The 17,430-nt window shown below is 35.7% G+C and overlaps 1 long non-coding RNA gene across 1 annotated transcript; it reads left to right on the top strand.

Moving 5' to 3' along the window:
- Positions 1-14,494: 14,494 nt before the first annotated feature.
- LOC134254508 (uncharacterized) lies at positions 14,495-16,351 on the top strand. The gene is made up of 4 exons (XR_009989332.1): positions 14,495-14,564; positions 14,944-15,015; positions 15,353-15,424; positions 16,240-16,351. It is a non-coding gene; the product is annotated as an uncharacterized LOC134254508 (long non-coding RNA).
- Positions 16,352-17,430: the final 1,079 nt, after the last annotated feature.

A 17,430-nucleotide genomic window follows, 5' to 3' on the forward strand; every position in this document is an offset into this window, starting at 1 on the left:
TGTAGAACTATTTTTTCTCCTCTTCACTGCAAAGTTTGCCCCTGCATTTCTGCATGTAACCCCAGATACTTCAGCGTAGACTTTCGGGTATTTCCGCCAAAGATCGGAAAAGCTCGGAAAAGTTTTTGCTCATAGGTAGCGCCTTATGGAGGTTTCCGGTTGCCGACACATGCCATATAGCGGCTAGCGAAGCTAACCGCTTAAAAAGGGAGTGCCATCTGAAAAGTGGTGAACCTCTTTTAGAAAAGAAACGGGAGAGAAGTGTTCCTGCGCCGGCCAGAATCTACCGCCAGCATAAAACATGACAATGACCAAAGAACGGACTGATATCTAATTCGCTGTATTGACAACTAAAGGACTGGACAGACAACCAAACAAGATATGGAATATTGACGAGATTTTTATTTCATTATCATCTGATAGTTCCTTGGTTGTGGCCAGGTAAAAGAATAATAAATACAGAAAGCATTTAACCCTCCCCCCTTTTTCGTGCTACAGAAATCAGATGCCAAAAATTTTTATGGCCTTATTGCCATTAGTATTGACAAAAATGTAGGCGGATATGAACAAACTTTAATCTAGAGTATGTAATGAAACGTTCACACAAGTTTCATTTTGGTTCTTGAGATGCCACCAAAATTTCATGAATTCTGAATTACTAGTGTATCCCCTTGAAAGAGGGCGTAGCACTTCCTGTGAACAAATTTAAATCCCTTTCACCCAAGGATGCTTTGTGGTAAAGTGCGGAAAACCAAGTAGGACAGACTGATAGGGGACAGACAGACGGACGGACAGACGCAGATAAAAATTATAATCCCCTCCGGTTACACCGGTAGGGGACTAACAAAAAAATTAAGGATACTGATTGAAAATGTGACAACTACAAAGAGTTGAGCACTGCTGATACACAAAAAACAAAGAAAGTGTCAAGCAAAGTAATGAAAATGAAGAAATGTGCTAAGATGGTAGTTTTACACAATCAGTTATTAAACTAAAGGTTTATATCAAAGCAGTCTGAAGTTTTTACCTTAAAAAAAATCCGGAAATAAAATTCCCAGCCTCCACTATAAAACACCAGGATGGCAACGTGTTTTGGGGGGACCTACCTTAACAAATAGATATAGGTTTGGTCAGAAAATCTTCGCGACTAATTCGGTATCTGGAGTGTATGTGCTTTTTATTCAAGTTAAAAATCCAATCTGCTGGACTTTTTTCACCTTAACAGCTCATACTGGACTCCATACCACAAGGTTCACTTCGAGCGATTGGAGTTCGAGCCAAGGTAAAAGTGTGTTTCTGTCAGTCTTTTTTTAAATCAATTTTATTTACATATATAGAAACACCATGCCAAAACGCAGTTGTAAGCAGCATGACCTCTGTACTGAGGACTAAGACTATAAAATCTACAAAATTGCAACAAAAACTATTTGTCATTATAATGGACAATGGGTGCATTACTAAGAGATGTATGTATATACGAACAGTGCAGCCCGAGGAGCACTTTGTTTTCAAAGTTACTGTGCAAGAAGAACAAGAAATATTTGTTTATGTAAAGGAGAAAGTCCGAAAACAGTCCATTCTGTGAGAGAAAGAACTGTTCGAGGCCCGAAGGGCCGAGAATAGTTTTTTCTCTCACAGAATGGACAGTTTGAGGACTTTATCCTACTTAAAACATTTTCTCTATTGTTAACTTAATAAACTGTTCCAGGTGATGGTTATGTATTTGCTATGATTACGTAACACACTTGATTGTCCAGAGCGTGGGGGGTGAAAACAATAGCTGTATTGTTTAACTTATTGGACAGTGCCAGATAAATTTAGATTTAAATGATAGCTCACTTGATTTCTGACCACATCCCATGTAAAGCTTCATGAGTGAAGATGTCCTCATCGGATGGAGAAAGTAATACATATTTCTCCAAAATACGGGCCAAAGGGTGGTAAATATTCTACAGTAGGTAGACACAGCTTGTAGGTTTGCAGATTCTGAAGTTGGTGTTCAAGTTTTGCCAAAAACTATCGCAAATCTTTGTTAACAATCAGGATTAAGGGACACTGTGATACGAAACATTCTTTGAGAACAACAACGGCGACCCCCTGTATGAAGTTTGAGGAAACAGTTTATAACAGAAAAAAGCGCCACAAATCTATTACAATTTGATCCTACAATTGAACCAACAATAAATAGCAGCAGAGAGTAAATGGAATAATTCATGGAAGTATGAAGAATTCATATGATGGCAAGTGTATGAAAAGATAAAATGTGTGATCTCTGTCCCAAAAATGATTCCACCTGCAGTGCATCTAGTGAGATTATCATTTCATCTGGAAATAAGCGTTTTTCTTTTAAAATTTAAATTGCTGTTGGACATATTTTAAACATTCGTGGAATGGATCTATACCACGTCCAGTATTCATTTACAAATTTTGTGAAGAGGATGAGACGTTTGTTTTTTAATAAAGAAACTTCTGGATGTGGATGTTCTAAAATTATTATTCATCAGGATTTACACATGTGTCTTTTTTGCATTGGATTTGTCTTTTCCAAAGATGATATACAGTTGAACATTTCATATACAATTATTTGATATTTTATATGATTGTGCATTAAATTAAAAATTTAATTGCCTAGTTTAATTATGTATTGTTTTCAACATTTAAAACCTGTACATTAAGTTACCTTTAATTGTACATTAAGTTGACAAAACGCTGTCGATTAAGTTAAGAATTGAGAGTTTTGTCAACTTAATGTACGGTTACAGGTGACTCAATGTACAGATTTAAATATCTAAATCTATTATGCCATATAATGTACTAAAGGCACAAAGGATTACATAACAAAAATGTTTTAACAAGTTGTTAACATGATAAAAACATATAACATTTTGTATGAAAACTTGCAGAAAATAGCCAGTGCTATCGGTAGACGGGAGAGTGGCAAAATTAAGTCGAGACATAAATGACAACCTAAGTAATCAATACAAAGGTGTAGACTTCTTTTAACAAGAGCCCCACCAGCCTTATAGGTCACCTGAGTATCATGCAAGAACTTTCCAACAATTGAATTTGGTTTGTATTTTAAACCAGCTGAGGCCATGAAATTCAAAATTCAAAAAAGCACCATTGCTTATCATAATTATACACTTAACAATGCTTACTAGATTAGTTACTTAATACCCATAGGTAGATCAGAGTAACTAAGAGAAAATGCACTTCCATTCTAAACCAGTTCTGCACCCCACCCCACAGGAACCACTGACACTGGGGCCACATATTTCAAAATTTTGAAAATTTTATCATAAATGTTATTTCATCAAATATGGTTGATTTATTAATACTAATGAGCAGATTTCAAAGCATTAATTTATTTTCAAACTATGTAACCCCCCACCCCACCCCGATACCCTTGACCCAGGGGGCATGTAATTAACTATTTTGCTGGATGCACCTTTCTTCATCATAAATAAATATACTTAGATCATTGGCATAATACCCAGGAGCAAAGGAAAAGATTTTCAAAGAATTAATGTGTTTTCACTATATAATCAAAAGAGCTCCCTCCCCTTAAACCAAATAGCAAAACGGCCCTGACACAGGGGCCATGAAATTCACAAATTTGGTTGAGGCACTCTTGGTCATTATAACTATATACTAAGTTAGTTTATTTAATACCCAGGAGCAGAGGAGAAAATTTATGAAAAAATAATGCATTTTCACTATATAATCTATATAGCCCTGCCCTAGCACTAGAACCCCTGACCCTTGAGCCAAGAAATTCACAATTTTGGAAGAGGCACTCTTGCTCATCATAACTTTGTACTTAGTTTATTTAATAGCCAGGAGCAGAGAAGAAGATTTTCAAAGATTTAATGCATTTTCACTATATAATCAATACAGCCCCGCCCTTACACCATAACCCCGGACCCTGGGGCCATGAAATTCACAAATTTGAAATAGGCACTCTTGTGCATCATATCTAAGTACTTAGTTACTTTATTTAATACCCCAGAACAGAGAAGAAGATTTTCAAAAATTTAATGCATTTTCACTATATAATCAATAGAACCCCGCCCTAACACTAATTATAACTCCTGACCCTGGGGCCATGAAGTTCACAAATTTGAAAGGGTCACTCTTGTGCATCATAACTATGTACTTAGTTAGTTTATTTAATACCCCAGAGCAGAGAAGATTTTCAGAGATTTAATGCATTTTCACTATATAATCAATAGAGCCCCGCCCTTACACCAGAACCCCTGACCCTGGGGCTAAGAAATTCACAATTTCGAAAGGGACATTCTTCCTCATCATAACTATGTACTTAGCTAGTTTATTTAATACCCAGGAGCAGAGAAGAAGATTTTGAAAGAAATAATGCATTTCCACTATATAATCTCTATAGCCCCGCCCTAGCACTAGAACCCCTGACCCTGAGGCCATGAATTTCAAAAATTTGGTAGAGGACGCAATGCTGATTACAATCATGCTAACAGTTTGCCTGCTTGATGTCCAGGAGTAAAGAAGAAGATTTTTAAAGATTTCATTAATTTTAGTGGTTTGGCCCCACCCCTCAGGCCTCAGGGGGGCGGGGACCATGAAATTCACAATTTTTGTTTCCCTTCACCCATAGATGCTGTATACAAAATTTGGTTGAAATTGATTCAGAGATTTCAGAGAAGAAGCTGAAAATGTTCAAATGTTAACACACGACGGACGACGACGGACGAAAACGGATAGCAATAGGTCAGCTGAGTGACTCAGGTGACCTAAAATTGTGATATTGACAGCTGGGTGAAAAACGGGGATGCTGTTTTGACTTTTTTGTTTTTTACATCTTTTATGTGGAAAAGACGTTGTGTATGCCATTGAGCATTTGTATTTTATTACAGTTACAAATATTATCCTACCATTTTATCTCAGTTTGAATTTATTTTTTAAGCAGCAAGACAGTTTGCAATTTATATTAAAGTACTCATCCTTCAGAAAGTTATTCGTCTCTGCTTAATCGGATAGAGCAACATTCCCAGAAGCCTATCAATATACCATTTGATAATGACCTTACTACATACTTTGACAATAATAAAGTTCTCGCAAGAAACATGAGGGTAAGATATGATGATAAAGCCATTCTCAGCATCATCACAACAGTGTACATTTCAGCCGGAACCCACCTTCTCATTAACAAAATAATGATACATTTTCACCTCGAATTTGGCTTTACAATTCTTCTACATATTTCAGACAACATGCAGAATGTTTTGGCACTGATGAATTATAAAAAATCATTTCAGATATATAAGAAAATTTTATTGCAGACAGATTACAGATTTTGGCAGCACAACGTCGACCTGGTTTTACCGACCTAGAAGACATTTAAATTTTATTTCAAAATAAAAAAAAATTTACTGAAAGAAAGTCGTTAGCAGGTTGTTTCGTATTCTTTTTTAGACCATAATCATACAATTCCACCAGATGTACGTATAGGAAACCCAATTTCTGTGAATGTTTGTTCTTCCGATGCAATTAAGTCTATTTTGAAAAGAATTAAAGGCAGAATTAGGAGTGCCTAAAAGAAGAAAATGGAGTATCATCGGTTTCGATGACTGCCATATCTACTCTGTCAATGTGTGGTATTTTATTTTAATTTATTCTGTTGTAAGCATGAAATCACAATAAGCATTTTCGTTGTAACTGTATTTTATTGTAATCATATACTGTAATTACAGCTGTAATTAAGCTTTTTTGGAGGTTTTAGGCGTAGACCTCGATCGTAAAACTACTCGGCTACCGCTCTCCAAAAGACCTCTAAGCATGGCTGCAAGCCAACGTTCATCACATTAGCTAGAACAAGCTTGAATCTATATTTTCAGAGAAATAACATTTCTCGCCATTCTGTCTGTGAAAAAGCTTTTATAAGATGCCACCAAATATTCATTTATTCCGAATTATCTCCCTTTGAAAGAAATTGTGAACCTTTATTTGAACAAGCCTGCATGACAAGCTCGATTAAAATAGCTCTAGTGGTTCTCTAGATGTAGAAAATGTGAAGAATTTTTAGACTGACAGATAGACAGTTCTAGGGATGATAGACAAAATGTGATAAGTTCACTTGAGCTTTCAACTGATTTTAATTAAAAAAAAAAACAATGAAAGAGTTATGTCAATTTATTTTCATTATGATTATTTGACCGTATTTATTTGAAAGATGACACCACTCTTACCCTATAGAACTTGAGCGATGTGCAGCCAATATTAGCCACTTCACCCCCCTGCTGTAAAGATACATCAGAGCGAAAAAAATACGGAATATGAAAAAAATACTTACTCCACATTCAGACAGAGAGGTATACAACCAGGAAGTAAAATAAAAGAGTAAACAGAAAACTATGTAAACAAGATGTTTTTCAGCGCGCTACTCCTCTGCAACCACTGCACAGAATTTTCAAACTTTATTTAGGAAACAGTTTGACGTTGTACATTTTGCAAGGAAAATCAGATTACTTATTTATGGGGATTTTCGGCACTTTTTCAACATTTATTATGAGGGGTGAGGGAGTGTTAATACACAACATTTACTTATTTTTAGATAACAATGCCAGCTTGTAGCTGTTTGTCATTTACCGTCCCCTTCGAGAATTTTCGATCATATGGAGATGTTATCACTTGCCGTTGGATAGCTGCAAGTTTTGTTATAGGCCATTGAACAGTGACGCAATTTTTTCGTGCCAACACGGGACCTCTGTTCACACGGACTCATCAGAAGGACCGATTTTGCTTGTAACTGTAAACAACATTCAAACTTTCTAAAAGATGAGCCTCTTTAATATGCCGACTCTTCAGCAAAAAACTCATTACGTCAGTTGTTGAATGTCTCATTTAAAATGGCCATCTGTGCAAAAGGTCAGTCATTGGTACTTGTGTACAGAATGTGCAGCATACAGCGAGAAAAACGTCATTTCCAATGGAAAAAGATACTGAAAACGAATTTGTGGCACAAATTATAACACATTTTATGAGAATATGATTAAAAATGGGGAAGCCATTAGCACTTAAGAAACCAGCAAGATGAAAGATTGTAACGACAAAAATATTAGGCCGATAGAAAGTGTTGAATTTTTCGATCTTATTGAAATGATTTTTGAGATAAACTATTTCATCTCTTCATTCTTATTTTCATTGTACGCGAAAAAGATACGCGATTATTGTCTACAGAAAAAAATTAAGATTATTATGCTATTGAGAATTGGCACTGTTATGTTCTTGTATCTTTGTACATGATTGTATTTCAGCATGACATGACAACATACTTTAAATTTCATCCGAAGCAATGAACTGGAGGATATGTTATGATTTCAAAACCATTATGATCTAGGTTGTCCACCTCTACCCTAATCAGACGACCTGTTTACAACCTGTCAGTAATATCTCTCCCAGACACTAGTTTTACAACATGCAAATTTTTCATATAAGCAGTGCATTTGTAGAATTCATAAATTGAGACCACTTCATGAAAATTCATAGAAAGCAGGAAAATATTTTGTTTCAACAGCAACATCCAGAACTAAATTCTACAAAGAACATCCTTTCCGATCTTTCAAAACACAAGAAATTTTCTGATCCTTCTTGATACCAGATTGATGTTAATTCATATCACATCCCATAATAATCCTCCAACAAATCAAATCGGTAATACGATCCAATCGTTCAAATCTTTTCAAAGTAGAGAATTTTAAGTGTACAGCAGAAATTCCTGAACATAGACAGCGAAAAAAGTGGGTTGTGATTGGCTTCCTGGCCTCCCTTCTATCTCACAGAATTATTAAATTTGCAGGATCCGATCTCTTTCATTTCAGGAAGTCAAAAGTAGCTACTACAATTGTTAACAGTGAAAATGTTTCTAACTCAAAGAATTACACACTCGAGTTCGCATGAATTTCAGAGAAAAGGAAATGGAAGGTTTAAAAAATATTATTGTCGTAAGACAATAAACACAACGACTGCTGATTAATGTACATGCACACTAACCAGTTTTGCTTCAATCGTAAACATGAGACTTTAAGAGTGCATATAAATTATTTCGACGACATCAAAACTCAAGAAAAGAAGAGTAGCGACCAAACAATCAACCTTTTGAATAAACTTTTAAAAAAGGGTTTAAGGTACACAGGTTGTTAAACTTTGAAATTGTACCAGTTAGCAAACCCACGTCTTTTACCTATAGGTCATGAGATTTTCCTCGATATATCTTTATGCTGAATATTCATGAGTTTTTGTTTGTAATTTAACGAAATATGTCTTTAAATTATAATTTTAAGCACAAAACATAGGATAATTGGATACAATCGATTTTAAGCTAAATGCTAATTCGCAATTTTGAAAGAGGTACCATTGCTCATCATAACGTCAAACTTATACACTTAGCAATTGCTTAGTTTGCTTACTTAATACCCATAGGCAGGGTAGGGGAACAAAAATGCATTTCAACTAATTAGTAATATTCAGCAATAATCAGTAGTGCCCCTAACACTGTGACATAAACCCCTGACTCTAGGTCCACACATTGCACAATTTTAAAAAAGGCACCCTTGCATATCAAAAAATACTATTTGATGAATACAAAGGAGCAGATTTCAAACAATTAATTCATTTTCAGTAAAAAGTAGAGCCCCCCCCCCCCGGTACCCCTGACCCTGGGGCCTTGTAATTTACAATTCTGGAGAAAGGGCCCTTGCTCATCATAACTATATACGTTGTTCATCTGCTTAATACCCAGGGGGAGCAGAGAAGAAGCTTTTCAAAGAATTAATTCATTTCACTATATAATCAATAGAACAACCCCCCCCCCCCAACACCAGAACCCCAGACCCTGGGGCCATGAAATTCACAATGTTGGAAGAGGCACTCTTCCCCATCATAATTATGTACTTAGTTAGTTTATTTAACATCTAGGAGCAGAGAAGAAGATTTTCAAAGAATTAATCATGAATGCATTTTCACTATATAATCAATAGAGTCCCCCCCTCCCAAAACCCGAAGCTCTGACCCTGGGGCCATGTTTTTCACAATTCTGGAATAGGCACTCCTGCCCATCATAACTTTGTACTTACTTAGTTTATTTAATATCTAGAAGCAATGAAGAAAACTTTCAAAGAATTAATGTATTTTCACTATATAATCAATAGAGCCCTGCCCTAACACCAGAACCTCCTACCCTGCGGCCATAAAATTCACAGTTTTGTAAGAGGCACTCTTGTCCTTATATGTACTTAGTTAGTTTATTTAATGCCCAGGAGCAGAGAACAAGACTTTCAATTTAATGTATTTTCACTAGATAATCAATAAAGCCCCGCCCTAACACCAGAACAACTGACCCTGGGGGCATGTTTTTCACAATTTTGGAAGAGGCACTCTTGCCCATCATAACTATGTACTTAATTAGTTTATTTAATACCCAGGAACAGAGAAGAAAATTTTCAAAGAATTAATGCATTTTCACTATGTAATCAATAGAGCCCCACCCTAACACAAAAATTCCATGACCCTGGGGCCAAAAAATTCACAATTTTGGAAGAGGCACTTCTGCCTATCATACTTTTGTACTTAGTTCGTTTATTTAATACCCAGGAGCAGAGAAGAAGATTTTCAAAGAATTAATGCATTTTCACTATATAATCAATGGAGCCCCACCCTAACACCAGAACCCCTGACCCTGGGGCCATAAAATTCACAATTTTGTAAGAGGCAGCCTTATTCAACATAACTATGTACTTGGTTTGTTTATTTAATGCCCAGGAGCAGAGAAGAAGATTTTCAAAGAAATAATGCATTTTCACTATATGATCTGTATACCCCCGCCCGAGCACTAGAACCCCTGACTCCGGGGCCATGAATTTCACAATTTTGGCAGAGTTTGACTGCTTGATGTCCAGGAGTAAAGAAGAAGATTTTTTAAGATTGTATCAATTTAAGTGGTTTTGACCCCAACCCTCAGGCCTCAGGGGGGCAAGGGCCATGAAATTCATAATTTTTGTTCCCCTTCACCCATAGATGCTTTATGCAAAAATTGGTTGAAATTGGTTGAGTGGTTTCAGAGAAGAAGCTGAAAATGTTAAAATGTTAACGCACAACGCAAGACGACGGACAAAAACGGATAGCAATAGGTGACCTAACAAACAGAAAATGCACTTCCACTTTAAAACCAGTTATGCACCCCACCTCAAAGAAACCACTGAACCTCGGGCCACATATTTCTAAATTTTGGAAAATTTATTTCATCATAAATGGTTGATTAATACAAAAGAGCAGATTTCAAAATATTAATTCATTTTCAGACTATGTACCCCCCCCCCCCCATACCCCTGACCCAGGGGGCATGAAGTTAATCATTTTGCTAGATGCACCTTTCTTTATCATAAATATATAAACTTGAATCATTAGCGTAATGCACAGGAGCAAAGGATAAGATTTTCAAATAATTAATGTATTTTCACTATATAATCAAAAGCCCCTCCCCCTTACACCAAGTGGCAAAAATCTCGACAACACAGGGGCCATGAAATTCACAAATTTGATTGAGACATAACTATCTATTGAGTTATTTTATTTAATACCCAGAAGCAGAGAAGAAGATTTTCAAAGAATTAATGCATTTTCACTATATAATATCAATAGAGCCCCACCCTAACACCAGAACCCCTGACCCTGGGGCCATGAAATTCAGAATTTTGAAAGAGGCACTCTTATTCATAAGAATGTTCTTAATTAGTTTATTAAATACCCAGGAGCAGAGAAGAAGACTTTCAAAGATTTAGTGCATTTTCACTATATAATCAATAGAGCCCGCCCTAACACCAGAACCCCTGACCCTGGGGCCATAAACTTCACAATTTTGGTAGAGGACTCATTGCTCATTACATTCATGCTAACAATTTGCCTGCTTGATGTCCAGAAGTTTTTTAAAGATTTCATTAATTTTAGTGGTTTTGGCCCCACCCCTCAGGCCCCAGGGGGCAGGGACCATAAAATTCACAATTTTTGTTCCCCTTTACTGATAGTTGCTGTATACCAAATGTGGTTGAAATTGGTTCAGTGGTTTCAGAGAAGAAGCTGAAAATATTCAAATGTTAACACACGACGCACAACGGACGACGACGGACGAAAACAGATAGCAATATGTCACCTGAATGACTCAGGTGACCTAAACACAAATATTTAATTCAGCTTATAGCAATACATACATACATATATATATATATATATATATATATATATATATATATATATATATATATATATATATATATATATATATATATGTATATATATATATATTTTAATATATATATATTTACGACGTACTGTCAATTAACAATGGTAAATTCCATTCTTATGTCGATACGATATATCCTGGTGAGCTTCAGATTAAAGATACCACAGAGTCTGACACATATGTTTCATATTTAGATATTTTACTTGAAAAAGACGTGAAGAACTAATGGTAATCTAACAACCAAGCTCTATGATAAACTTGACGAGTCTAGGGCACCAGCATAAGAAGCTTACAAATCTCAGACACACAACAGCATGCTCTATACGTGTGAACCATTTCTACAACGAGGTATATTTTTGAATAAGTTGATCAAACAAGAATTTCAGCAGTTTCTTTTAAAGTCATAATTTCGTAAGTTCTATGGTCGTTAGAATGACCTTTTCAGTAAATACAGTTTATCATTGAGTCAAATGCTGACTGACGGTTTTCATACTAATTGTTAGTCCATTATTTATATACTGAATTGACGGATTTTTTCCCGTTATTTCTTGATCTTGACAAGGAGCACAAGGCGCGTGTGACCGGTCGACAGGGGATGCTCACTCCTCCATGGCACCTGATCCCACCTCTGTTGTTTTGGAGGTCCGTGTTTGCTCTGCTCTTATTTTGTATTTTTTATGGACTTTTGTTTTGGAATACTGTTTGTTATATCCATATGTTTCATTTACAGACTGTTATTACAAATGCAGAAAAGATGGAGACAAAAAAGTGAAAATGTGAGTGTATTTATTAAATGAATTAGCGATAGAAAACGGAAGGCTTATATACTGGTCAAAATTTCTAACGCCCCAGACGATATTTTTAAAAGCATTACCTGTAAACGCAATTATGTTGACTAAACCTTTATGTAAGGTGAAGGAAAAATAAATAACCAAATAAATTTAATTTTATTCCATCAAAATTTATTGCTATGCTTGATGAAAATTAAGTTCCGGTATAGATACCCTGCAATTCAAAATTCTTAACATTCAGTACCGAGTATTACCCCCATTTGCGCGAATGACAGCAAGACATTTGATTCTCATAGAGTTCACATAATTGTGCAGAAATCTTTGAGGGAGGTTATTCCATGTGTTAACAAGATCCCTCTCCAGTACCGCCAAATTCTGCTGCTGGGGAATCTGTCTTATCCTTCTGTCTAGCTCGTCCCACACATGTTCAATAGGATTGAGATCCGGACTACATGGGGGCCAGTCGAGTAAACGGATGTTGTGTCCCTGCAGCATCTGTTGTGTAGTTCTGGCAGTGTGGGGAGTGGCGTTGTACTGCATCAGCATCAATCCTCTATTGGCTCTGATGTGAGGAATTGCTTCCGGCTGAAGGATGTCGTTCTGATACCGAGCAGCATTTAGGTTTCCTTGGATTGGAAGTATCCTGGTTTTCGTGTGTAACGACACACCCGCCCATACCATGATCGATCCACCACCAAACTGCCCTCTTTCCCTCACACAGGCGTCAGTGTACCGCTCACCCCTTCTTCGATACACCCGGCTTCGTCCGTCAGATCGTCGCAAGTTGAACCTGGACTCGTCCGTAAAGAGTACACGGCCCCAGTCTGCCCTTGTAAATCTGAGGTGGCGCCTTGCCCAAGCTGAACAGAGCTGCCTGTGCCTGTTCGACAAAACTAAGCCTACATATGGTCTCCTGGGACGCAGTCCACCCTCCCTTAGTCTGTTGCGCACAGTTTGGTCACTTAGAGGTCTGCCATGCGTTCCCATTGTTTGTAGCGCCGGTGTGCGCACTGCACGGTGTCTGTTCCTAAGATGCGCAACCTTAATGTAGTTGTCCTGTTGGCGTGTCGTCACTCGACGTTTCGGTCTTCGGGGTAGATCACCTGTACTTCCGGTTTGATTGAATTTCCGGACGAGCTTTAGTATAGTTTGATGGTCTCGGTTGAAAGTTCTAGCAACCTGAAAAAGTTTTAATCAATTTATTTAGCTTTTTTTATTAGTTTTTAAATGTTGGAAGAAGAAAAAATTGTACAAAGCGAAAAGAAACACACCTCCCGTGAACTGCGCCCGGCTTGGAAGTAGTATAAGGGGTCCCGATAGGGGAAGATTCTGATTGGCTGAGAGAAATCACGTGATCAGTTCTGATTGGTTGAGGGGATAGGTGGGTCAAGGGAGTGCAGGTTTGGGGGGGTCTGGGGGGATAGGGGGGTCAACTCAGTACAGTCCCCCCTGGGGTAGGGATAGGGGGGTCAACTGAGTGCAGTCCTAACCCTAACTAACCCTACCCCCCCTAGCCCTAACTAACCCTAACCCTAACTAACCCTAACCCCCTAGCCCTAACTAACCCTAACCCCCCAGCCCTAACTAACCCTAACCCTAACCCCCTAGCCCTAACTAACCCTATCCCCCTTAGCCCCCTCTAACCCTAACCCCTTTGAACCCTAACCTATCCTATCCCCTAAATACGGGGCGTGTTTACACTGTGTTTACATTATACACTATACGTTGGGTACTACGTTTTGTTTATGCTAACTATACAGGTAAAATACTTTGGGGCCGTGTGCAAAACATTTCAAGAATGTGATTATGACGTCACGCATTCATTCACAGTCTAAAGCTCAGCCTAGCCTAAACCAGTTCAAACTGGATTTTTTTTTACTGAAAACAATAACAAATAACACACACACAAGACAGATTATAACAAGAATCAATACGTTTTACCTGCGTTTTTATACCTGTTTGCATCCTCTATAAAGTGCCGTGTGCAAAACATTAGGGGTCGTGTGCAAAAGAAATATACTTTTACCTGTGTTTTCTTATATACCTGTTTGCATCATCTGTAAAGTGCCGTGTGCAAAAAGTACGATAAACTTACCTATGCATTGTGACGTCATTCACTGTATAAATACAATGTGATTATGACGTCACACTTTTTCATTTACAAAAATCATGTGTGTTATATCTCTCAAGTTATAACACCAGGTCACTTTTTTAAAAAACTTAGAATTTCTTTTTAAATTTTTTAAACTTTTTTAAAATTAACTTTATAAATTTTTTTTAACTTTTTTAAAATAACTTTAATTTTTTTTTTCTTATTAATTTTTTTTTTGGTAAACTCCCCTTATAGTTTTTAAGAAATAAAATAAAAAAAATCATGCAATACTACATCAGTGTTATGTTATTGTATGACTTCATCTTTCATACAGTCGGGTTCGGGGTTTCGGGCAGCCATGGCGAATTTCGGCAAGATTTTACCCCAGTGAAAAAGGCTTGTAATCCACAGTGTAGGTCGTTTAAAGTTGTTTCACATTGTTTGTGATTGTGATTATATTATCGCTCACCTATATGTTTAATGTCAGCTATGCTAAATAACCCATTTCTGTGTAATTTGAGAGAATGTTTTGACATGTGGTTAAAGTATGGCGTGCTATTCATGTTATCATTTAAAAAGTCGATCCTAAATAAATCTGTCTTAAAAAATACATTTTACGAATGACATTTAATATGATTGATTAGAGTATAGGTATCCATATATAAGAGATATTATTTTGCATTACATTTAAACATGTTTTTCTGTCCTGTTTGTCTGTCAATTGTTGCTTTACTTCCTTTGTAAAATGAGGTTAAATTGAGTATCACTGAATAGTGTATGCTTTTTTTCAGGATCAGCTAAGATGTTGTTTCACTGGATTATTTAATGGATAGACTTATTGGGCATATAATTGGATAATTCTGGTAAGTTTGTCTTTGTTTTGTTTACATTTCCTGTGAAGGTCATCTTTGCATTTAATCATAATTATGTAAAGTTCTATTTTGAATGTCAATACTGTATTTATCCTCATTTCATGTGATTTACAGTTGTATAACCTGCATGTAACTCAGAGTGCATTTAATATTTCTATGATGGGTCATTCTATGATATTGAATTTAAATCAGAAAAATGTTCTCTAAATTTTGGTAAAATACATGGTATCTTTTACATTTCTGTCCCCTTTATCTGTAAATTATTGCTTTACTTACATTGTAAAATGAGGTTAATTGTGTATCACTGAATTTTATGATTTTTTTTTAGGATCAGCTGAGATGTTATTTCACTGGATTATTTAATTGATAGACTTATTGGGCATATATTTGGATATCTCTGGTAAGTTTGTCTTGTTTTTTAATTGTTTACATTTCCTATGAAGGTCATCTTTGCATTTAAGCATGATTATATGGTTAATTTAATTACTGTGTAATACTTATGTGATCTGTTGTCTCTAACTTACATTCATATAAGCACACCCTTATTTAACCTAAAATATATTAACACATGATTAAGGGATCTTCAGAATATTAATAAGTCCTTTTGTATAAAATATGATATAATTTCATAATTCATTATGTATGTTACCCATGGTCATGGAATTCAGACTTACTAAATGGTGATCAAAGAGATATTAATTAGGAGTCTAATTAGAGAAAAGGAGGAATTTACAAAAGATTAATCCTAAGTTATTTACTTTTTGTTTTGATTCTAAATATGTGGGATATATGGCATACATATATTTTCATTTTCACTTTTGTTTCTTAGTAATGAGCTTTTCAAAAAATTAAGGACTACATGTTGTACTGTGATGATGCTAAAAAAAGGTGTATTTTTCTGTATGCAGTACTGACAGATATTAAACAAAATTGAATCTGCTGTTAATAAAAAATCTTTTAGTGTCTAAATAATTAATTTGATAATCATTTTATTTGTGATATCAATACAGTAATTGTGCTTTTTTTTATTATCTAAAGATAACATGATGAACTTTTCTCATCTGGAGTTAATGTTAAAAACAATTTATTTTGAGATTAAAAACAAACATTTTCATGAACTTTTTTGGCATTGTACATGTTTGTTCAATTTTTAAACATGCATTGTTTCACACAGTACTCTGTCATATTAACAAAATGGTTTTATTTTCTATACAGTCCTCAACCTGGAAGATATGTATTGTTCCTAACCATCTATAATCCATTCTCTATGAAGTTCAAACTGTCTGCTCTTCCTTTGGAAATACACAGTTAGTCAACCAACATAGAAACACACAAACTTGTGTTAATGCTGGAGTTCCGCAAGGCTCGGTTCTAGGACCATTCCTTTTTCTTATTTATATTAATGATATTACTGAAAACATACAAAATCAAATACGACTATTTGCAGATGACACATCTTTGTTTGTTATTGTCGATACTGACATAGATAACCCAGCAATATCTCTTACTACAGACCTTGAAAAAATAAGGCAGTGGTCCCATCAATGGCTAGTTGAATTCAACCCTAATAAAACTGTCAATGTCAATTTTACTAGAACTCAACGAGTACATCCAAATATTACTTTTGGAAACACAATGAATTTAATTGCACAAAATCAAAGTCACTGTCACCTTGGACTGACACTTCAGTCTAATGGGGGCTGGTCAGAACATATAGCAACAATTTATGAAAAAGCTTGCCTAAGACTAAACATACTGCGCACACTAAAATATAAATTAAAGAGAGACTCCTTAATCAAAATATACCTATCATTTGTTCGACCAGTTGTAGAATATGGGGATGTGGTATGGGATAATTGCACTGAAGAACAATCTAAATTATTGGAGAGTGTGCAGGTGGAAGCTGCAAGAATAATTACAGGCATTAGGTGTAATACATCAAAAATTAACTTATACAAAGTGTTGGGATGGGACACTTTAAGTTCAAGAAGGGAAAATCATAAGCTTACATTGATGTTTAAAATACTTAATAATCTTACCCCTGATTACATGAATAATATGCTTGAAGGATGTATGCCAATCCAGCATAATTATAATTTGCGAAACCCTAATTCATATCGAATCCCAATCATTAGAACAGTGTCATACTACAACAGCTTTGTACCATCTACAATATCCTTGTGGAAAAATTTATCAGATGATTGCAAAAACTCCCCTACATTACAAACTTTTAAAAATAAATTAAACTCTACCACTCCTATTCAGAAAAATAAATATAAACTTTACAATTATGGTAATAGAATTGAAAACATAATACACTGCCAGTTAAGGAATAAATGTAGCAACCTTAATGCTGATCTTTTTAAAGATCACATAAATGAATCACCAATATGTACAAATTGTGGA

This window comes from Saccostrea cucullata, unplaced genomic scaffold (assembly GCF_032062105.1).
Source record: "Saccostrea cucullata isolate Sc308-1 unplaced genomic scaffold, CSIRO_AGI_Scuc_v1 ctg13686, whole genome shotgun sequence".
In the NCBI taxonomy this organism is placed as follows: domain Eukaryota; kingdom Metazoa; phylum Mollusca; class Bivalvia; order Ostreida; family Ostreidae; genus Saccostrea; species Saccostrea cuccullata.